General features: G+C 33.5%; 1 protein-coding gene across 4 annotated transcripts in view; it reads right to left on the bottom strand.

The window, feature by feature from the left end:
- The window catches only part of Bsk (mitogen-activated protein kinase dJNK), a 149,524-nt gene that overhangs the window by 99,607 nt on the left and 24,909 nt on the right, over positions 1 to 25,008 (bottom strand). For 2 of the 4 annotated variants that reach the window (XM_083051412.1, XM_083051410.1), the window contains exon 1: positions 10,042 to 11,093. The exons of the other annotated variants lie outside the window; for them this stretch is intronic. The gene's annotated coding sequence lies outside the window, so the exon portion shown is untranslated. Of the gene's footprint in view, positions 1 to 10,041; positions 11,094 to 25,008 lie in introns of those variants that run through there. 4 annotated transcript variants of the gene reach the window in all.

Raw genomic sequence — 25,008 nt, forward strand, 5'->3', positions numbered from 1 at the left:
ATCGTAATCAATCAAAAAAGCGCGTATTATTATCTATCTTATTTATGTAAAAATTAAAGGAACCAAATGTGATACTTTTGTCCAAAATATTTTGAAAAAAATCTCTTTCATAAAAATATCCATCTAATATAAAGTGTAAGTGTAATAATCTTCGTATAATCCTTAATTCAATAAACAGTTTGATGAATCGCGTTTAAATATACTTAATGACACAATACAGAAAACAGAAGAAAAACTCTTTTTAATTATAAGAGCTTTAAAGTAACATTTTCACGCTAATCAAAGCTATAATAATTTCAAAATAATCATGGCATAGTTCATATTACTGATCGAGTACATTAATTATACAGCACGCGATTTATTTAATAGAGATTACTAGAAAGCAGTTTATGCGCTTAAAAAATGATTATTCACCGATATATTATGCTCCGCACAACAAAATTTCACGATGATATTTCGTTAAAAAATTATAACACATCTGATAATCTTTAAATTAACTCAATCGCATCATTAATTTATATTTATATTTTTATATTTATTTATATTTATCAACATAAATATAGCCTTGTAAATAAAGAATATTAATTGTCAATAATAAAAAAGTGAAGAAAAAATAATGTTGAATTAAAAAAAATTTCTCTTCTTTATTTTGTGAATTTATATATCTCAATTATCTCAGTATTTTTCTCTAATTAAAAACCTGGGAAAATTAAAACACTTTTTTTAATTGAATATTAAATTACTTCTAAAAAAAACAGGATATCTCTATAAAATAAAAAATGTTTTGTGTCGCGCAACTCGGTTTATTTTAAACCATATTTAATTTCTGCTTTCCAATTATATACCCTCGTCTTTTGTAGAAAATAATAAGGCAGTATAATGTTTACAATTAATACTTAATGTTTCATAGCCATCATTAGTGCATTCGCAAACGATAAAATAATTCTCAAATCTGAAAAGCGCGGTGGAGGAGATCGATCAAACCGGTCGACTGTCAATGTCAAAACGCGAATCTGCCTACGATTTCTCACTCCGGGAAGATGGACCGAAGAGTTGAGGTTGTCGGGCGAAAAAAGAGGGGGAGAAAAGAGGAGGAAAAAAGAAACGCAAGAAAACGCAAACGAAAAAGGGGTCGAGCAAAGGGCGAACAGCAGCTTTACGAAATTCGGCAGAGGAGAGCGGCGACGAGGAACTTCCGTCATAAATCAAACGACCCTCCTGCGAATTTCGCGGGGTTGGCCCTTTTCTCTCGAAGGCGAGACAAGGAGGGAAACAAGGGACAAGGAGAAAAAGAGAGAGAAAGAGCAGAACGTTTCTCGCTTTTTCCCAGGCGCCCAAATCGGAGCATTACGAGCTTGCAAGAACGGATCGATAAAGGCTCACACTAGACATTGCTCGAATTCCGCGTTTTCAGGCGCGAAATTCAGAGTCAATTAAATTGAACACCCATAGTACGTAACTCAACCGTGTCGAGCGACGCAAGGATGAATGTTGAGCCATATAAAAGAATTTCATCATAAATTTTTGCACGATTGAAGTTTGCGCACAAATGCGATTTATATGATGGCGAAAATATTTCATAATTAAAAGTTATAGCTCGAATCGTGCGTTAATAAAAAAATTAGCTTCGTCCTATAGGTACTTTTAAAAACTTTCGAAATTCAATCAAATCGTGTAAACGCAACATATGTAAATTACAGTCGTAATGTGAAGTGAATGTAAAGCTTTATCCGCGAAATTACGAATGCAAAATGAAATTTCGCGAGCACACCCGCGTAGGTGGAAACGTCATGATTATGAAACTTTACGTATCCCGCGTGGAAGAAATATTCATGAAGCGTGTTGTGTGAGCTCTAAAACCATAGTTTAATCAAGGCGTAAGGCAAACCAAAAGCGATAAAGAAAATATGTTGATCCTAGTGCGGTAACAACAGCGTAAAGCCATAAAGCTCGATTCTGCCGGTGATCCGGCATGCATCTAGCTATGTCCGTACTAATGGCCATACAACACACCCACGTACACACAAACAAACACACGTTTCGAGCGCTATAACGGGTACGCTCAACTATGAAGATATCTTAATACCGATCTACCGAGTGTTTGTGGAGAATGAGGAAAATTAATGTAATAATATGGGGCAACGGTGCGAGAGATCGACCCCCAGGTCGTTTATGTCCCTATTGCACGTGATCTCGCGCTGCGAATCGGGCTATTCAGCCACGCCTTTATGACTTCGGGGTGCCTGACCATCCGAATTGTATTCGGAGCAGGGGGTGATGCCGTATTAACTAATTTGAAGATATATGATATTTGAAGATATATATTATGTTTATTTTAACGTGCGCACGTGTAAAGAATATAAGAAAAAAAATTAATACTATAACGATACTATACGTATAAGAATGACATCAAATATTATAAATGTTACGGATAATTTGTAATTTCGGATTACACTACCAATCCCGTTATATAAATCTAACTAAATTTTGTTTATCGTAAATAATTCATTATTTATCGCCTTTTTTCATATTGTTTAAACAAATGAAAAAGATCACGCAATTTTTATGATGTAAATTTATGATATTTATCCCCGTTTTATCGGAGTCTCGTCAGTGAATAAACCATCCACTTATCTCGCGAATTTCGCGCAACAGCGCCGTTAGGGCTCATTAAATTATCTCGTTAACCTCTGTCACTATGAAAACGCCCTGTATAAAGCGCGTTGCACGATCTCAAGAATTAATCTCAAATTAAATGCAACCTCGCCCGCGCCTGCCCGACAAGAGATACCGTTGCTCGGACGTTGGCCATTGGCGAGAGTGAGAGAGAAAGAGAGAGAGAGAGCTCTTGTAATCCGCTTCCGTTATGAAACTAATGTCGCGCAAGGGTAGTTTCCACACTGATATTATTAACTCCCTTGTGCGCGCACGATGGATAAGTCGAAACGATCCTCCCTTCGCGCGTGGCGTATAATTTTCTCGTCACACGTACCGACTTTAGAGATGTTGACTGAATGTTGGAGAGGCTCAGATTGCTGCGGCTTTGTCAAATTACATTACACGAGCGACGTACGATTTAGTTATCTCTCTGAGTTACAGTATATTGTAAACAATAGATATGTGAAACGAGTTATTTAAAATTAATCTAGATTAGACTTCGTATTTATTAGAGATTCACACGGTAGCTTATTATTCTGGATTACGTTATGTAATATAATTTTCTGAATGAAATAAAAATGGAATAACCTATTAATAACTTAATTTTAGCGACGCGGTATATTAATTGATAAATTTCTTCAACAGTTTAATTGACAAGTTCTTAAAACTGTTTAATTAAGAAAAAAAATTGTATAGCTATCTCGATACTTCCATTAAAAAAAAAATTGATTGCGGCTTCATTAAAGAAGAGAATTTTCCGTAATAGATACGTCTATATTTAGAGAGAGAAAAAATATATAAAAATTATTTTTATCTTCTATATATTGCTATATATTTATATTTTATGTAATATAATTTCACAAGAAATTATACGTATATGTAGAAGAGATTAGAGAGATATAAATCTCGACGTGAAAAAAACGTATATAATTGTCAAGAATTGACAATGATGTTTGCGTTGGAAAACACGAAGGCGCGAAAGATAAAATGCTCGTCGTAGCCAAAACAATTTTATTTTTGCGCTCGACGGTCGTCATTTAATTAAGCAAATGGGCCGAGACTTTTCTGCGACGGTGTGATACTCGAGGCGTTATCTCTCGAGTGCAGAAATTAATTAACTGTCGTTTCTCCGTGTTCTAATCGGCGTAGCGCGAACAGATAGATACACGACGTTTTGTTCCGGCCGAGAGAACGAATTCTCTCTATGAAAAGAAGAAGCCATACGGAGAATCGGCATTTTAATCAGCTACATCAGCAGAGGACAGAAATTTTCATTTCGCGGCTTTCAACACTAAATTAATAACCGATCGATACGTCTCGACAAGTGCATTTATAATACCGAGCACAAAATTCCCAGCCGCTAATGCAAGTCTATCTCATCGATACAGTATGATGATGTGCGTGGTCATTATTGTATTATATAGATATGCTATTACTTATTCTATTTTATTCATACCCATTTAAAAAATTACTGAGTATGATATATATTAATTAATGTTTCTTATTGAGATATCTTTTATCTCTTTAAATTATATCTTGTGGAAGATTCGAAATAATCAATAATAGCAGTATCATAATTTATATTAAAATATACTAAAAAATGTCAATATCTATCAAGTATTTAAATACTTTATAATGCTAATTTTTCTGGCAATAATCATTTTTCTTGAAGAAAATCAGGTTCAGAATTTTTTATGATATATTTTAAGATAAATTATGATAAAATTATGATAAATTATGGTAAATAATATAATTTTTTTAAATATCTTCATACTTATTAAGGGAAAGAAATATTGTAATTTCTATCCATTTTATCAACTTTGATAATGTAAAGAGAAGTTAATCGTTAAAGATTAATCGATTAGAATTAATCAATGTCGGGACGTAACCGAGCTTCGAAATCTCCCGTGAAACTGAAAGTGACGCGGAATAATATACTTGAAAGTAAACGTGTCAGGGTATGGATGTGCGGGCATAATTCTCGATCGTGTTACGTAGCCAGTGCGTAACTACGCGTGTCCACGCTCGTAGCGGCGAAAATCACGCGCAATTAGGCGCGAGTTATTGCAGGAGCGACGCAGGACGCGATTTAACATTTCTGTACAAACATTCTGCACCGTCGGTATTAATCAACATCAGATACGGCGACCGATTGCGACACGCCCTCGATATGAATCGCAAATATCCTCCTCCCCTCCGTCTCTTCCTCGTGTCTATGTACGTTTCTATGTTGCATGCGTTGCTTAATATCGACAGACTTTTGGAATATCTATCCTGGATCGCGGCCAAGCATTCTTTTATAGTTTTGTATGCGATGTCATACGTGATACTTTATTAATTGAATTTATGTTCCGGCGTGAAAAGATTATACGATTGTTCTATGATGAATATCCTATTATTGTCGCGAATTGTGTGACCATTTATACTCTGTGTGTAATATAATACGATATAAGTTTATTTTTAAAAAAGTTAAAATTCTGAAATGCTATACATTACTCGCGAATAAGTGCAGCATTTTTTAACGAAATGATGGTACCTTCGTTAAATATTATATATCTCTGCGTACTCTGTGTATACTCTTTTTATATCTCTTTTCTCGACGCATTTAATTGAGATTATATTTCCACGTTAAAAATTTGAACATGGCAAATGGTGGCTCCGCGTACATTTACATGACATCATTTAAATCAGAATAAAGAGCATACAGACATTATATCTCTTTAAAAAGGATTCACGTTTAATCTCTCTTAAGCTTCTCCGAAACTTGCTGTCGTCTAGTCGTCGTCGCTCGAGATATGAGGGGAGATTTTCAATCGCTCACCGTGAAATATTCTCGCTTACTCGGAATATCGCGTAGCCTGCCTAACCGATTACCAGAATGCGAACTAGGAAGCGGTTAGGCTCGGTCAGCGCGGACCGGCGGATTATTAAATTTAATATGGCCAATTACTCGAGGAGAGCGACGAGAGCTAATAGCCGTGGACGATGGAGTCGCGGTCCTTAAGGTCCGCCGAAGAAAACGCGACACAGAGGGAGGCGCGGCCTCTAATGACGCCGTTAAATCAAACGGTCGTGCCATTATTAACTGCGGACAGATCTAACGGCAGACGAGCGCGAGAAATGCCAGCTCGAGTGGTAGCCGAGAATAAGCGCTCTCGCGCGATGGTTAGGCTGGCAGTTGCGAAATTATTCGGACGCCACGAAGAAGGTGGCCGCTTTTGCTCCTAGCGCACACTGTGCGAGTTATGCGAAATTTCGCGAAGGCATTCGTAATTGCCACAGACGATGGACATAATGACTGAAACATGGTGCATTTACGCGCAAGAAAGTGACGATTCCTTCCGTATGTCGGTATGCATCTCACAGTATGTTTCCGCGTGAAATAAGTAACGAATAGTCGTAATAATGTCAGTTGAGAAACTAATTTCTCTTATACAGAATATATTACTCGCACAGCAGTGTTCGCGCGGATACTTTTTTTTATATAATATATTATTTCATAAATGAAGTAAATTCGGAACTCGGTTATTTCAGGAGCAATTATTGTAGGAAATATTTTAATATTAAAATAATAATTTCTAATTTTTTATTTTCGACTATACTTCACTCTCTTATGCAATTATGGCATTCCATCATGTATCCAGAATCATTTAAAGCAATTAAAGAATAACAATTAGAATTAATGTTACCAATCGTTTTCGAAAATGTATTAGCGTAATGGCAAATAAACATCGCAATTTTAATATTAATTTTCTACCGATAAAAACAAAGAAGCCATGCTTTAAGTAGAAAGTTAACAATTAATTAGCACTCAATAATGTCATTAATTCGATTGATTTCAAGAATGTTAAATTTACAAAATATCAAGCCGATAACATACTATATCGAGATTATAGTTCATGTTTATCTCTTATTCCGACCGTGGAAGGTTAACTCTGGATAAGCGAGACTCGGCTGTTCCTAGACACCCTTTCTCTCCACCAACCACCCTAAATGGCGCCAAGAACGCCGCTGATATTTCGGTCACGTGACATTTCGTCGAAAGGAAGGGCTGGAACGTTGACAAACTTTTGGGATGTACATAGTCGAGGGGAAAAGTTGCTATGCAAGCGAGAGAGGGAAAATGGCAAGGGTACATTAGTTTTAGATATTATTAAATAAATTAAAGAATTAGGAGAATCTTGATATAAACATATAAATTTAATTGGTTAAGGGAACCCCAGGAATCTCTATTAATAATTCTGTTTATATAATAGCATTCAGTTCATAATTATTCAGTATTGATAATACAATAGATTTTCTTCATGTTAAAAATTTCTCTCGTTATTATTTTTTAAACAATGTTTCAAAGTATCTCTGAACAAACTTTAATGATTTGATATAAAAATATCCGGTTATATAAAAAAAGTTTGAAGGATGTTGGATCGAAAACCACTGATTTAGAAGTAGTTTTCATTTCCATGCACTTTTTATAGCTCGCAAACGAGTAGTTCAAGGAAGCTTCCTATAATGTTACGCAAGTAGAAGAAAGAGAAAAAGAGAGAAAACGCAAGCTTATACCTGCTTTCAAAGTAAACACATTAACGATTGCTTTTTTCGCGCACGCGTCGGTTATTCCGAAAGTCGCACATTTTCTTTCAAAACGAGCCCAATTAAAAAGAATAACGATTACTTTCACGTAAAAACATTAAAACGGTTCCGAAATTAGAATTATATTTATAGTCAGCTTTCTTAGAAAACAAGGATTCCTTATTTGAAATCTTTTGTATATATAATGGAGATAAGAAATTCTCTCACTTTTCCAAGAGCGACTATAAATACAATCTTCATTTAACGCTAGAAGTGCATATTTGTCTGAGAAATTTGAGAAGGAAAATATGATGGATTTTAAGATTTCAAGAGAAGCGTCAGCGAGCTAAATCTCGGCAGATCGAGACGGATCAGCCGACGTTTCTCGCGCGACAAGATGTATGTATACGTTATATTACCGTGCGTGCACACGTTGCATACTGACGTCGGAATCCTGGGAATGCAACTAACGACCCAAGCTGGTGCACTCCCTGGTCAAGTAATTACCTGCATTACGCCTCATGAAATGGCAGAGACTGCTCGTTACTGATCCGAGAATCGCTAATAACTCGCGTCGATTAGATTCCGAATGTGTCTGGGAGAGGTGCGGGAGGTATTATTAAGTATTTCCCAATATACTTGAGATTAAAGCTTATCTCTCTTCGATAATTAACCGAACCGTTTCGAATTAACAGATATTGCTTAAGTCATCGTCTCATATTACATCGTTCCACTTGGATTAATTAATGGATTAATTATTCAAAAATAATATTAATCAAAGATAATACCTATCAATTTTTTAATCAGAAATTTTCTTTCTAGTTTCTAAAAGTTACAAATTAAAAAAATTCTTACAAAAATATGCGTGTAAATAGAAATACATCGCGCAAAAAATTATTATTAAAATTATTATTACTTTAAAAATTTTGTGTCACACAATAATTTAATCTATTTTTCTTCTTTCTAAAAATCGAAAAAGTTTAATTATTACAAAAATAATTATTTTCAAGTCTATCTACAAATTTAAGTATGATTTTTTTAACTTGAAATAATTTTTTCGACTTCTTAAAAAGGCAAATTTTAAATCGTTATTGAATTATTCATTAACTTAATTATTATACAGTATTATTAACGATTATTAATTCTCCTGCAATTTTAAGCAACGTGTGTACAGATGTGTAGAGATATCCGTTGTACAGTATTAATCGCGATTTTCCCCTTTCATCAATAAAACGAGTAATTTAATCTCTTGATACGCACAACTTCCATTACCGAGAGAGATTGGATTCATTGGCTCGGCACGCGAATATCTTATTCGCAGTCGGCGGTTTCTGGTCAGATTCTAGAATTGTTTATGCGTCTTTACGATCAAATACGTAAACTCAGCGTAAACCGCTGCCAAAAGAGCGTGGTTACTACGTGCGCGTGCGTTCTTTCGCATCGATACGCTTTTGCATTAGTAAGTATATTTATCGCACGAACGTATTCCCGAGTGAACCAACTTCGCTCGAGAGAACCCGATGAAATTACGTAACACTCTTTATTTACGTATCTGCATTTTCAGGCAGTGCTATTTTTTTGTAATCAAACGAATTTTCGCGCGTGCCACTGTTCGAAACGACATGGATCATAAAGATTTAAGACTCAGAATAAAAAATAGGCAGAAAAAATATAAGAAAGATATATATATATATATATATATGTATACATACACATATATATAAGAATAGTCTTTAATATATATTTTAGTAAGGGTAATCTTTAATTGATAATATTAACGCTTTCCATATTAAAATACATTTTGTAGTTGTATATCTGTCAACTATTAAATCTAATTTCGCGTACACAATTATTTCATTTGATTCCGTATGTTGATTAATTATTTGAATTAATTTCAAATATCTGTTAATTATTATATTTAAATTCGCATATTATTCATTACTGAATTCATCATTATATTGTTTATTATTAAATTTGAAAAGCAGATGGTTGTTGCATATATAATTTCCAAATAAATGCAGAATAATAAGGCAATAAATTTTTAAATTATAAATAGATAAAATATTTTCATCTTTTAAATATCGTTTAATATTATTTGCAAAAAATATCTTTCTTGAATATATACTGATAATCGAATTTCTTTTCTAGGATTAAAAGTGCGGAATAAACAAACAAATTTTGGTCGCTGCAATCAGTTATTATATGAACATCATCTATTATTAGAAAAAAAATAAGCGAAGGATTGTTCGAGTTTCGAAGCGTTTGTTTATGCGATAGACCTAGTCTCACTGCATATTTAAGTCTTCACATACATAGAAATATACATATACATATAGAGAAATTAAATAAAACTGTAAAGAATCATTCTTTTTCTTTGTCGTTACAAGAAAAAGATGTACTAATAAGAGATTCAAAAAGAAATAAAACAAATATTATGTGATCTAAAAACATACATGAAAAATTATCACGAAGATGCTTCATATCACTTCGTTTAAAATCAAATATTTTCTTTGTGAATAAAAAAAAGTAAAAATCTCCACAATTTTTACATTCGAATTCAGCGTAAAATATGCGATTCGACTCGTCGTTCACGTAAAGATTTCAATTTACGCGAAATGCACTTATACAATACATCGACACAATCAAATAATTGCAATTCAAAACGAAAGCAATTAAATTGCCGCCGATTAAAACTCTCTATAAGAATACCGTTTACAAAAATCCTGAATATCAAAAATATGAACTGGAAATCTCACGGTGATAGCGACCGAAAATCACATAGCAGAGTGTGAGAGAGACGACGAGCCATCTTACCTCGTAAATATCGATCCCGCGTCGGCCTCTCGCGGGGGAGAGGGAGAGGGCGAATGGGACGGGGTGGCGGCACGAGTTGGCAGGGGTTGCAGGACGGTCGAGCACGGACGGGCAACGAAGGTATGATGAAGCGAACGGCGAACGTGGTCCACAGGCGCAGTAGTAGAGAGCTTGCACTCGTCGGACCTCGCGCGCGAAGTAGAAACAGACGGACGCGAACGTCTGACAGCTGACGCGAAAAAGGGATAGAAAATGCACGCGACACGACAAAATCTCTTTCTCGCGCGAATGTTCTCTTCTTGAATATATTCGTATGCTCACACTGATTTGAATACACACACACACATACACACATGCACTATAATATCTATCGTTCACAGCGTTACGCGAGTCTTGTCGTATCGGACTTCAATCACTGCCACTTTAATTTATACACTGTGCACGTTCCGTACTTTAACGGATTCGGCGGTATCAAAGAATCGAGACACGACGCGAGTTGACGAGAGTTTGATGCGTACGAACTTGAAATAATCTCGAGAGTGTCGTGGAATTACGTATATCTTTTTGCTAACCCAGTGACCTTGTCGCGTAAGATATTCCGCGAGGACTAAAGATTCTCTCTAAGGATTCTAGAGATTGTCAAACACCGTGCGCACGAACTTTCGCGTAAATAATGCACCGCGCGTACTTCTCTCTCGTGCAGAACTGTTCCGAACGAAGTTCGCACCGAGTGCTTCGTGACGAAGTTGGTCGCGTTGAGGAAGCGCGCGAAAAACTCGGTCGTTCCGGCGAGATGCATACCACGTGGTCCGACAAGTCACCGCTCACTTCACTTGCTTGTTTTATCACGCAATACGAAACACTCCCTCCGTTCTTCCGGAATCGCGATTTGAGGACGGATATATATCCGGCGATCGCCAGTCGCGAAGGCGCACGGAAGATCTCAACGGCGGTACGAAAGGACGAGTGTGTGAACTTGGCGCGAGAGCCGAGAGACTCTCTTTACACGACGGAGGGAGAGCGACGCGACGTCGGCGAACGGTGATGCGAGACTGAACGGATCGGGGAAATCGGAGCGTCGGATGTAAAAAGGTTGACGCGTGCGCGCATGCGGCCGGCTTCTTCTCCCTCTTCCTGCCACTCCTACGTAGGCGACGGCTCGACGCAACTCCGATCACACCCCACCACTACTATCAACCACCACCACTGCTATCACTACCCCAGCAGCAGCATCCGTCCGACTGTCTCTTCTCGACGAGAAAACTAATCTCGGAAACAAGCCGCGATATCTTTCGGGGCGCGTTAACTCCGTTTTCCGCGATTTCCACTTCCGCGTTGACTTTTAGACCGAATTTCATTATTCGTCTCACGATTGCTCTGGACAATTGCTATAATCTATCCTATCGTTTATATACATATATAATATATATAATAGAAAATAATATATATAATATATACACAGAGAGAATTTTCTCTTAAAATTTACCCTAAAAATCATGGTAATTGTGGGACAATTTGGAAAGAATTTTATGAGAATTTCTCTGATTATTATTTATCACAATAAAAATAATATCTATCACAATAAAATATAAAATGTTTGATTAATTTTACTATGCAATAAAAATAAAAATAAAATTAATCAAACATATTTTATATTTTATTGTGAGATATTATTTTTATTGTGATAAATAGTAATCAGAGAAACTCTCATAAAATTCTTTCCATACCATATTGTCCCACGATTACCATGATTTTTAGGGTAAATTCTAAGAGAAAATTCTCTCATTGTTAGTGTATATATAATATATATAATATAAATATATATTATATATAACATAATATAATAACAGAAAACTAATAAATATAATCATATACACATACCTATGATACGTGCATGTACATAAAAAAATATTAGAAAACATCTTTATTTGTATTATCTATATACCAGATAACACATTACATTATTCCAAAATTATCGTAAAATATTCTATTCATCGTCTACATTTCTCAACTTTTTTCGTTTCATGTAATAAATAATAAACATCTTTATTTGTATTATCTATATACCAGATAACACATTCCATTATTCCAAAATTATCGTAAAATATTCTATTCATCGTCTGCATTTCTCAACTTCTTTCGTTTCATGTAATAAATAAATTTCATAAATTTCTTCCTTGTAATTGTGAGTTATTTGTGTTGTTATTCGTTTGTGTATCCCTATTTTTTATAGCAAACAAAATACATATTATCCCAGATACTGTACACATTCGATAACGAATCGATAACGAATGAGTACTCGATATTCCTGTTATTCGTTGTCGTCGTCGTCGATGGAGCATGAATGAAAAATGACAATAGAACGCGGCCGCGTCAGATCACTAAAAATAAACACGCGTCGCGTTATCACATCGCATCGTCATCCGATACGCGATTCTAGATTTTCGACGGTCGCATTCCTGCCGAATTATAGCTTGATAAAAATATCACGGGAGACATCGCGACACACAACGCAATACACATCGGCTTTTATTTATTTATCTCGTTGACGCACGCTCTCGCGATCTACACAGATTTCGCGATCGAGACGCTCCAAATATTTTATATAAATATTTAGCCATACCTCAGCGAAGAATAAAAATCAACTTTCGAATCTTTCGATGCGGCCTTATCGAGTTTATCGGAAAATTTTGCGGGGAAATTGCGCGAAGAGCTTCTCGCATCGCGGAGCACGTGTTTTGCGTTGTAATACAGGGTGGTTCTGGAGTACCGGCATATTTCTATGATAGGCTCCTCGGCGAATCAATTTTTAGAGAAATATTTCATTGTGGGGTTACATTAATAAAATTCCGGAATTTTCACAATTAATTATGACATTAATTCAATAAGAAATTTTACTCGGTTTAAATCAATGTTGGATATGTTCTCGAGAAAGTGTAAGCACATGAAACTGTTAAATTATATATATATGCTTAGGACAGAAAAAAGCCTAATATGTGCAAGAAAGAATTTCTTATCAAATATTTACGTACAGCGATTTCTCTCTATATTATACAAACATTCCATGTATACGTATGTATAAGAGATAGAGAAACGTTTCATTTTTTTCTAGAAACTTTGTAATAAATTTTTAAAACGAAATATCAAATATATAAATCGTAATCTCCTTTCAAAAACCATCTTCAAAAAGATGTATATAGGTATATGTATTAGAATAATAAAACACCAGAATAAAATCAGATATATTAAAAGTAACGTTTTTTTTCCTCAATCTTTCTGAACTTTTAAAAAGAACGAAAAGGGAAAGCTTAATTTCTTTCTCGTAAATTTGTGCTTACATATTGTTCATTTCCAATACTTCAACTTTACATATTAGATATATAAATATCATATAAAATCTTTCTCTTCAATATCTAAAATATATAAATAAAAATTAGCTAATAATATAATAGATTCAAGATTTTAAAATTAGTTAAATAAAACTCGATTCCAAATTTATCTTAAAATTTATCTTAAAATCTGTTATAGAAATATTTTTCGACACCGTATGTGTAGCAAGTGCCCCGCGTATTACAAAGTTTTCGCACGATCGCACTAGATATGACATACGCGAGACTTCAGCCCTTCTCCGATTGCAACAAGATAAAAATAACGATTTGAATACGTTTCCCTTTCTCTTGGTTTTTTCGTCAGATCGTTCCCTTCGTCGGCGTGTTGCAAGTCTGGCATTTGATTTTTCCACCCCTTTCACGCCCGGCAGTTCTCGCACGTGCAAATAAAACAGAAGTATAATATTTGCAGCATATCGCGCCGCGCCGAGCCATGTGTTTCGATTGATTTACATCCGACAAACATTTTGTTGTAGTAATTCTTGTTTTGATTTTATTAAAAAAACGTAATTCATACGTCATTATATTTTTGATAATTATTCAGCAGTTAGTCTCTTAAAAACAGTTTTGTTTTTAAATTTAATTTTCTTCGATATATTATATATGCGCATTTCTCTTCCTCACGTGTAAAAGAAAACTATATAAAATTGAGTATATCTCTATAAAAAATATTTAATGAGAAAAGTGTAAACAATCATGTCTTTTATTTCGACAATCCATAAGTTGCCGCAAGGCCACGAGACTTACACGTACAATTCTCGCAAATTGGAGCATGTTCTACATCTGCACAATCGATTGCCGCAACTCGTTGCACGTGCGATTTGCACTTTACATCAAGCATGCCCGGCGGCAATATCCCTTGCGGCTTAAATGCACTGAGAGAATGCCTCTCTGTTTAGACAAAATTTTCATTCGAGAGTATTAAAAATTCAACTCCAAACTCTTTTGCACGAACATACATTCGTGATACCAATCTTTTCTTCAGTTACTTTCCAAATGTACATATATTTCAGGCTTGAATTTACATCATAGAATATTTGCAAATAATTTAGACTGTAATTAAATATTTTAAGATCTCAAAAAAAATGTATGAAATATGTGTGTGTGTATATATATTTATTTCGGAGTTGAAATATATAATTTAGTTTAAAATTAAATTTTTAATTATTATTTTTTTTAGAAACAGTGAGAAAAGGACTTCGATCGCGTCATAGTTTTGGACCAGAGAGAGATTAAAACGCTCGCTTAATCTATCGATTTTCCTCTATCGCTTGTTAGTAATTTCTGCGCGACCGTATTTTCAGAAGTGAATTTTCAACGAAGCGGCAAATGAAGAACCAAGATCGACGCGAACGACGAGCTTGTAAGACGACCGGTTTAGTCGAGAGGAAAAAGTATCGACCCAGAAAATCGACCCGGCTTATTTAACGGTGTATCCTTGTAATCGGTTTACTTGAGATCTGTCGCAGTGTTATGATACGCAGTTTTACTGTACACACGCATGTTTGCGTCATGTGTGAATGCACGTGATACGAAATCACGAATTTAAAAATGATCGAGTTATTTTACTAACTACGCTTTAATTAGACCTAATCTGTAATTGAAAATATAAAACATTTTTGAAGATTATTTTAAGCTTCTTTTAAACGATATAATAAAAAAATATAAGAAAAGAATACGCACACACACAGAAACCAAGAGTCAATATGAATTAAAAGTCACGTTTCTATCTTAGCAAAAAAGTGGCTTTTATAAAAATATTTACTTTGAAAATTATGTAATTAATTATCCTTTTAATCGAAGTTTTTATTAATATATTTAAATTGCATGAATTCTGGCAATGTCGATAATAATCAATATTGCCGATATACGTCAATCGAATTTTATAATATTTTTACAACCTGTCTAAACACGTTTTCGAAAACCAGTTCCTCAAGCATAAATTTTACACACACATACACACACATTTGCTCACGAGACATACACATAGGATAGTCGAGCTGCCGGTATGTTAATTTTGCTACTCTTAATCTTGGCGAGACGCGAAATCCCCGGGCGGCGTAAATTAATTGAAGTTAATTAAGCGTAGCAGAGAAACGTGATGCGTTTCGCAGAGATCATCTCAGAAGAGCCGCCGTTGTCGTCTTTGAACTCGCCGAGAGCACGCGCTTTTCCAGAAAAAAATGTCAATTTACCGCGACAGACGAAGAAGGGGGAGGGAGAGAGAAGGATGAAATTAATCTCTAAGACATTTTGTCCCACCCTCTGTCTATGTAGTTAATTCGTGCGTGTGTTGGCAGGCGAACCTTCCCTGCAACGACGCTTTTGGAGATATCCCCGACAAATCAGAAACGCAATTTCGGTTATCGTCCTTCACGGAAATTCCTTCGCGTGCACGAACGGATGCGAACTTATGAAATTTCCTCGGTGGAAAAGCCATGATGCTTACACAGAATTATAGCTGTCGGCTTGCCCGAGCAAGTATAAGAGTAAATAGCTGATCGATACCTCTTTACTCGAAAATATTGAAATTCGGAAAGAAAATATTGTACATATATTGCACGTTATCTTGTTATAAATAAAGATTTAATAAATATCTTCTCATTTATATTTAATAAATATCCTCCTTACTTTCATTATTTAATTCTCCTAAATTTCTTACAGTTAAGAAATCCATCAGAAATAGTTATTAAATACATTTTAGCAACATAAAACTCTTCTCTTTAAAATTTACTTAATTAAATTAAATTTGTATTAAATTTATAATTATTATTTACAGACATACGTATTATTATATACATATACACATTAACTAAAAATCTTTTCTAGCTGAAATATCAATTTGCTATTCTATGAAATTACTTAATCAGATACCATCGACACAATTAAAATAAATTTAAAATAATTTAATTATTTACTGTTATATTATTTTTATCTACTCTTCCTTTCTCTATCTGTTTATCGATTTCGATATCCTATATCAATCACTATATAATTTGCAATAATAAAAAAAGGAGCTGTTATAAAGATGGAGAAATGTCAGCAACAAAGATTTTCAATAATTGTCAAAACATAGAAAAAGTAAATAAAATTGCGAGAATGGCACGAAAAATACGGCGTATATACAATATGTGAAAGTATAAAATAACAAATCAATGATTTACAACGCTCGATTGTACTTGCCAGCGCTTGTAACCTCTATTTTCTTCAATACTTGCATATGTATACCTATATTCACTGTCTCTGAGCTATGTCACAGATAAAGTTTATGAGGACTCGTTTATGAAACCACAGTGAATCTCCAGATATGAAGCTTTATCACTGGCCTCGCTTGTGTGAGTATTAAGAATTCTTACGCAAGCTTTGTACAATATATAAACATGAAACAATAAGATTCGCTTAAGCATTTTTCGCTCGTTTTTCTGTTTCCTTATTTCCAGATTTTACTACTCGCTAAAATATATTTTCGAAAAATTCAGCGCAATCCGACTCTTCAGCATTTCATCGCTGTATATTATATATTCATCTTTACATGTAGCAAAGAAACTCAATTATTCACACAGAAATAAAATTTTAATAATTAATTTTTTGTAAAAAAAAAAAAAAACATTTAACATTTTAAAAAGAAAAATTTGTTATGTGATATCTCATTGTAGAATAGTTTATTACATTTTCATAAATTACTAAAGTCTAATTTATTACAGCGGCGGAAATATCAACGCGAGAAATGAAAACAGGTCAGAGAGAGGACATTTCATCGGACGGCCACCTTCCTGCTCCTAAAATAACTCCTTTGAGCCTTGCTTTCACCCTTTCCAGCCCAAGTAGCTATACCGCGTTACTGAGGGGATGGTAATAGTGGTGTCCCGGTGATAGTAGCGGTGAAGCGACCCGTGCACAATTACATAATTGAGTTAAATATTATAAATGCCCTCGAACGAGGTCGTGCCAGCAGAACAAAGCAATCGCTGAATAAATTTCGAAAAAAAAAAAAAAAAAAAAAAAAAAACTTATCTCTCTCCGACTATTTTAAGTAATCTTCAGAAAAAGAAAAGAGCAATTTTTAGATAAGAAAGAAAGATAATCATATTACAATCTCTGTATCGTAAGATAAAGTTTTTCAAGTTAGATGATATAGAAGACAATAGCTGCTATGTACGATATTTATGAGATGAAAAAAAATAAAGTGCACAATATTCTTTTCCTTTAAATATAAATAAAAATAAATAAAAATAAATAAGTTAAAGTTATATGAGAAATTTATCTCTCGATATTTTTATTTCTGGCGCACGAAATCTTTCTTTTTTTCTATCATCAAGTCTTAGGAAACATTTTTGCAGAATCGTCGCGTCATATAATACGGCCACAATATGCCGAATATTTATCATCATCCTACACTCGCATCGAGATGCTACTGTGGCATGTTTTCCCGGTGTATTCCGCGGTCATTGTCCGTGCCTAACCATGAAACAGGCCACTCGCTCGCTGGGAATCCCAGCTGCGCGAGGAACCAATTACACGTTGTACGGATAGGGCTCGTAGAATTTACGGGATTAACGTCGATTGGAAACTCTACCACGCGATGCATCACCTACGACTGTTTCGTATGCTGTGCAATAATGCTTCACGAATTTTTAATACCTTTGATTCAGAAGCAACATCAATAGCAAAAAACATCTAAGTTGAAAAGAGAAAATAGTATTATCGTCAAATATATAAATAATTTTCAATATTTCTTTACGTTTTCATTTATATTATTCCTCATACACAATACAAATAAATTTATTTCATTCATTGAACGTGATTTTAATAATTTATATATTATATATAAATTTATATTTATAAAAAAAATATTAAAAGTTTATGTAAAGAAGTTTTTCCAAATTTCACTGAAAGTTATATAATTTTTTTATAATTAAAAGTAGTTTGAATATAATTCATAAAATATTAATAAAATGTATACTAACAATATACAATTCATACAATGTGTTATAAAATTCATACTAATGTAACAAATGAATTACCTATATATAATTCTCTATATGCTCGTAAAAAGAATTTTTGAAAGCGATAGCGATCATTATAGCGACGTTCCGCGCTATTAACAGATTACGTCTAATCGCAGGTTCCGTATCATTAGACAAGTGAATTAACGAGGCACGCGTATGCTCGAGCCCACGAGGAACGCCTACAAACCGTTCTCACGACTATGTTGGACCGCACGAGATTTCCTACTTTAACGAAAGGAAACGATCCTCTGCTCCACCCACCTTGTTATCCCATGCTCGACCGTGTGTCTCACGGGTAAATACAGAATGGGATATGACGAGAGATTAGAATTCCGATTCTTGAAATTCTGCATCGAGAAAAGGAGATATCAACTTTAGAAAACTGTTTCAAGATATAAGTTTGTGTGTGTGAAAAGTTTTTTCTTAGAAAAATTCGGATTTTTTTCTGAAACTATCTATTGGACTTCTGTTAATAATAATAACATAAATAACAATGTTAATTAATATTAAATAATAATAAATAATATCCTTTATTTTTTCTTTTAAAAAAAGATATAAAAAAATAATCAGTACTCTACTCTTCAATCAAAAATATGGATTATATATTTTTTATATAAAAATAATTATTAACTTTAATCTATGTATCAGTTTTATATTTTATAAATAAAAAAAACATTAAAATAATTGTGCAAAGATAATAATTTCCTTCATTTTATTCTGTTTTCTGTATTGTTTCTGTGTTTTTTATTTTGTTCGAATGTGTCAAATCGTAAAAACCACGACGGCTAGGAATATCTTCATCGATTGCCTATCGCATGCAATATCTGCTTTAATTCTTTAAACGTAGCACCGGCAACTCGCGCTTCGCTGAGCGTGCGTCAGGGATGTGTGACGTCAAGTCGCTCGTGTGTGTGTGTGTGTGTGTGTGTGTGTTTATTTGTTTGTGTGTGTGTTTGTGTGTATGTTCAATGTAAAGTGAATCTAGAGAGAGAGAGAATCGAAGCTGACCAGCGAGAAATGCCGTGGGCAGAACGGCGACACGGTTCGCACAACTGACGAGTGTGAGCATACAAACGAGATTACGAGGACAATAGACTCTTCGAGACTCTTCGAGCGGCTAGAGAAATTTTTCTCGAGTGCATGGTTGTTTTTATGGAAGTTCCTTTGCGATAGAAGTGGCCATTACGAAACCCTTCCAGAGTACCATTAAACTCTATCTCCGAAAATTGTATAGCACAATACAAAAATTCCTTTATGTGAAATCCATATGTATGGAAAACTCACTGATATAAATTTTTATTTTCCAATCATATAACAATACCATTAAAAAAAACAATATTTGAACGAGATTTGATTACAGTGTTATTTAATAATAAAAAAAGGTTTGATCGATCGTTTTGTGCTAAGGATATAGGATTTCTGTAAGAATTTCAACTTTGATATTTAATGTAAGTATATTGAAATCCCTTTAAACCAATGTCTTTAGTAAATTGTCCCTCATCTGCCAAATTAGCAGATTAAACATGCGTCACGGTGAAAATTACACTTGACAGTTATGACGTATATGTTACCTTCCTAAGTTTGCGGTGGGTGTGAATGAAATATTCAAAATCCGTCGTAACAATTTGTGCCACGATATCAGAAATAAAATTATTGTCGTTATACAAAATTGGAGCCACAATGTATAATTATATTCAAAAAAATTGCGTTGACATAAAATTGGTAAGACACTCGTGAAAAAAAAAGAACAGACGATAATTTTGCAATAATTTTTACGCAGGGTGCAGCAGATCTTCTTTTCAGAGTAACAAAAAAATAATTGTGAATAACTAATAATTTAACCAATATAAATAAATTAAAATTAACTGTTAAAAATTCGTCACTTTATTATACACAGTTGAAAAATTTGTGTTAAATTTAACAAATATCACCTGTCCCAAACGGTCCACAGAAATTTTTGTGTTAATTTAACATAATACGGATATGTTAAATGGTGACACGAATATTGTGTTAATATTTTAACATAAAATAAATGCAAACTTCAAATAAACTTAAAATAAATTTTGTGTAAAATTAACATAGTTTTAATGTAAAAATTAACTAAAAAAATTGTTAATTTTACATTTTATCACCCCCACTTATATTATAAAGTAAAATTAACATTTTCTTTCTGTAAATTTTAACAGATAAATCTTGTCACTAATAATACGGAACATATTTATTGTGTAAAATTAAAAATAGATATACATTGTGTTATTTTTACACTTTTTTTTAGTTGTTTTAATAATTTAACATTTGAGTCCAATTAACATAACAGCAATATGTTAAATTAACACATGAATGTGTTAAATATGTAACACAAAAATTTTAACGGGGACCGTTTTTAACAAGAAAACACACATTTTCTAACTGTGTATGTTTATCACGTGATTAACAGCATCATTACTATTAGTACTATCATCACTATTATTAATTTTAGTTCACGTTTAATTTTAAATCTTTATCGATATTTTTAATTAAATCATATATATATATATATATATATATATATTGTACATTAACTATTTTCCATTTTTTAATAAACACATTTTTCTAATAGCTTCTTCTCGAAAATAATAACAGGATATTTATTGTTAAAGACAAATTTGTCAAAAACATCCTCTATGGTATTTGTTACGACCGACAGGTAGTTTCGCAAGTAATCCGATCAACAGCGAAGCTGCGGCCGGATGGACGTGAGGTGTCCCAAATTAGCTCGATTTCGATTATACGAGAAGCGACTATTACGTTAATCGGTTTCCACCCGTTTTCCCAATCAAATACTCGCTGTGAGAAACATTAGGAAACACAGATTAAAGGATCAAGCCCTCATAGATTATCGTACACGTGCGTAAAGACTTATGCAAATTCTATGTACGTTTTTCCTAAATACTGCGAATATAGTGTACAAATCATTTATAAATTATATTTCTCCAACTTGACGACTACATTAAATTATAATTTATAAATAAATAAGATTTGTTGTGTATTATTTTTGTCGGTTCTATTTTTTAAAGAATAAATTAAATTGACTTAAATTTTATTTTCCATTATTAAATTCGATGAGAAGCAGTTATTTAGTTAAGCGACGCTTCTATATAAAGTTAAAACAAAAGCAGCAATCAATATCGACTCATTCCCGAAAATTGCCTCGGACCGCAGAAGATTAATACACATCCAATTTCTCTCGAAATATGAAATTTCATTATCACGTTGTTATTATTACCAATTGCCGCGAGTCTCAAAAGTCATTTTTCGATTATAAAGAGCAAACGTCGCGATTACACGGACCACTTGTCACTTATTATGGCAACTGACACGTTCGGATATGACGGAGGCAGACTGCTGTTTATTATCGTCTGGCATACTGCGGCTAACGATCTCCCTATCGCGTCGACACGCGTTGACCGTGAGATGTAGCGGATGCCAAGGCAGATTCCTTACGCAGGGCTCTCTTCTCTCCCTCGTCTCCCTCCCCCTTCCCCCTGCCTTTCCTGTCTGTTAGACTACGCCTTGGCATTCTCCCTTGATAGTCCTTGGGGAACTACCAATTTGATCGGTCTACATCACGGTAAGCGAGTTCTCACTCGGCAGAGAGGCGCACACATCCCCGAAATTTAACGGTAAATCTACGCCCGAAAACGATCGTGTCAGACGTTGCTATTATAGATGATCCTTGGTATTAAACCCTTCAAGTTCCGTGATATCAATCGAGGAGATTGGATATCGCGGAATCACTATATGAAAGCGTTACTTTCGAAGAAATAATGCGACGAAATTTCGTTTTTATATCAATTATAGATCATTTATAATATATATCATTATTATATTACAAGATTTTATTATTCTTGTAATTTTAATATAATAAACTAATGCAAAATATTTTTCTGTGATGTAGGCATGTAAATTGATTAATTTAGCAGAGAAATACAACTTTTCGAGCTTATTACTTTTATGTAACAAAATCCAATGAAGCAAATTGAATCAAAGTAAAAAATTAATTCAAAATAATAATAATAAAAGGTAAAATTTTTGAAATATTGCAATCCATTTATTGAGATACTGAAATGTAAAATATTTTTATAACAAAAGAGCTTTTTTTATTTCTTTAATAGCATTTTCAGCATTTCGTTCTCAAACGTTAACCAAATACCGAATAGCTGAAAACTATTTTCAAATAGAAAATATCAATATTATGAAAGCATTTCTATGCCCGGGCGTCTTGGATGGGGTGCAGAACACAGACCAAAACAGACTAGAACCAAACTCAAGCGTAGGATCGAACGTTGACAATAAGAAGCTTACCGAGTTACACGGAGCCCGGGCAAAGCCCGGTCCTTTCGGTCGAGCTTTCCATTACATTTATCGAACATAAACCGTGTTCATGTGTTCCTTTCCGATTTTTCCGGGAATTTAAATAAGTGTTTCCTCATCGTCAAGACCATACCGATACGTTTGGCTCATCTTTTGATCAAAAAGGAAATAAAATTCGCATAGAATTATCAATAAAAAAAATCAATTCTCCTATGCAATTTATAAAATTTTTTATATTATGAAAGAGGAAAAATGTAATAATAATTATATATATTATTCGAATTATATATAAAGTAAAATAATAATAATTTAAAAAATGTATATTTTCAAAAAATCAAATGCGCTATTCTCCCTATAGCTGATTTCTCTGCCGAATAAGATAATTCACGAGACTCATAATGTATTTGATGTTCTCTTTATATATTGACCAGATTTACTAATTAGGTATTGTTCATCGCTCACTATTATTACAGAAACTACGTAGGATTCGCCCTAGGCAATTTGTATCGAGCTTTGCGCTCGTAAATGCTCGCGTAATTACGCGTCCGTTTCTAACGCATGCGAATCGTTATCGTGTTAATAATAGTCACTAGTCATCGTTATTACGTTCCTCCGCGATTACGCGAGCGGACCTCAAGGGTTCTGCCACCTAAAATCCTTTTCATCTATTTCCATCCCTAAAGGAAATTCATCCATGACGGAAAACATTTACTTTGTAATTATTATGGCCATAGTAATCACGCGTAAATCATGAAACATTGTCTGTATATAACAGTAGTCTTCAATTGTATTAAGAATATTTGTTCTAATTATCAATATTTTTTCTATGTCAAAATTAATATCACACAGAGAGAATTTACCCTGAAAATCATGATAATCGTGGGACATATTTTAAAAATATGTTTTATTAATGTTACCATATACTTTTAGTAAATTTTACTATACTTTCATAATAAAATTAATCAAACATATTTTATATTTTATTGTGATAGATATTATTATTTTTTATTGTGATAAATATTAATCAGAGAAATTCTCATAAAATTCTTTCCATACCATATTGTCGCACGATTACCATGATTTTCAGAGTAATTCTTAAAAAAATTCTCTCTGTGACAATAAAATATAAAGTTTAGATATTGTAAAATAATTCAATATTTCATTTAATAATTTTAAATTTTATATCGCATTTGATTATATAATCTTGTTCGTAATATATACTTTGAAAGAGACTTTATCTTTGAGCAGTTACGAGTTTCGAGGAAATTTGCCTGATTAGCGGCTTGTTCTGGCCGCGTTTTCTCAACAAGAATGATGCGACCCATCGCGAGACTTTATTATTAATTCACGTTCATCTTGCGGTGCACCGCGATGACAATTAATTACAAACGAATGCACACGAGAGGGTATCGTCAGCCGAGTAGCTCTTCCGGGCTGCGTTCTGCGCTGACGAGAGGATGTTTATTAATTAATGAAGCGCGCGCGATGTGCATGACTTGAATCGCGAACGGCATCCTTCCGTTGAAAAGACGCACACCAAGGGGTTCAAACGTTGTTCTCGCTTTATGAAAGCTGGATGGAATACTAATGAAAAGAATTAAGTGAAATAGTAGTCTAAAACTGGATATAATTGATTATTGGAAGAAAAGAATATAATATATAATTGAATATAATATAATTGAATTTTGAAATTAATAATGCTATAAGCATTTTAATTTAGTAGATATCAAAAATAAATAATGCAAATATTAAACACATACGTATAAAAATTTTAATTTTATATTCAATAATAATTTTCGTTATAATTGATTCCAAAATTTAAAAGAATTAAAATTATCCAATTAAAATTAAATAAAGAATAAGTAAACTTTTGTTATCCTTATCCAACTTTCATTTTCAAAAGATATGTTAAAGATATTTAATCACTAATATTTCGAAAGAATATACAGTCGATATATTAAAAAATAAATGATCTCTCTAATTGTAAGTTCATTCTTTATGTAGTAAGTTTCGAAACTACTGCTTTGAATTAAGAAAAATTGTTTTTAAATAGATACCAATAATTTTTTAATTGCAAATAATTGAAAGTTAAAAATCTCAGCAAATTGAATTTTAAAAACGTAGGTAATAAAATTTAAAAAACTAAATATACACACGTCCAAAACTTTAACATACACTTTAATTTTTAATACCAAAAAACAGATATTTAATATTGA

Source organism: Prenolepis imparis, unplaced genomic scaffold (genome assembly GCF_030444845.1).
Source record: "Prenolepis imparis isolate NDT839.2.m4 unplaced genomic scaffold, iyPreImpa1.0 SCAF_12, whole genome shotgun sequence".
Lineage (NCBI taxonomy): Eukaryota > Metazoa > Arthropoda > Insecta > Hymenoptera > Formicidae > Prenolepis > Prenolepis imparis.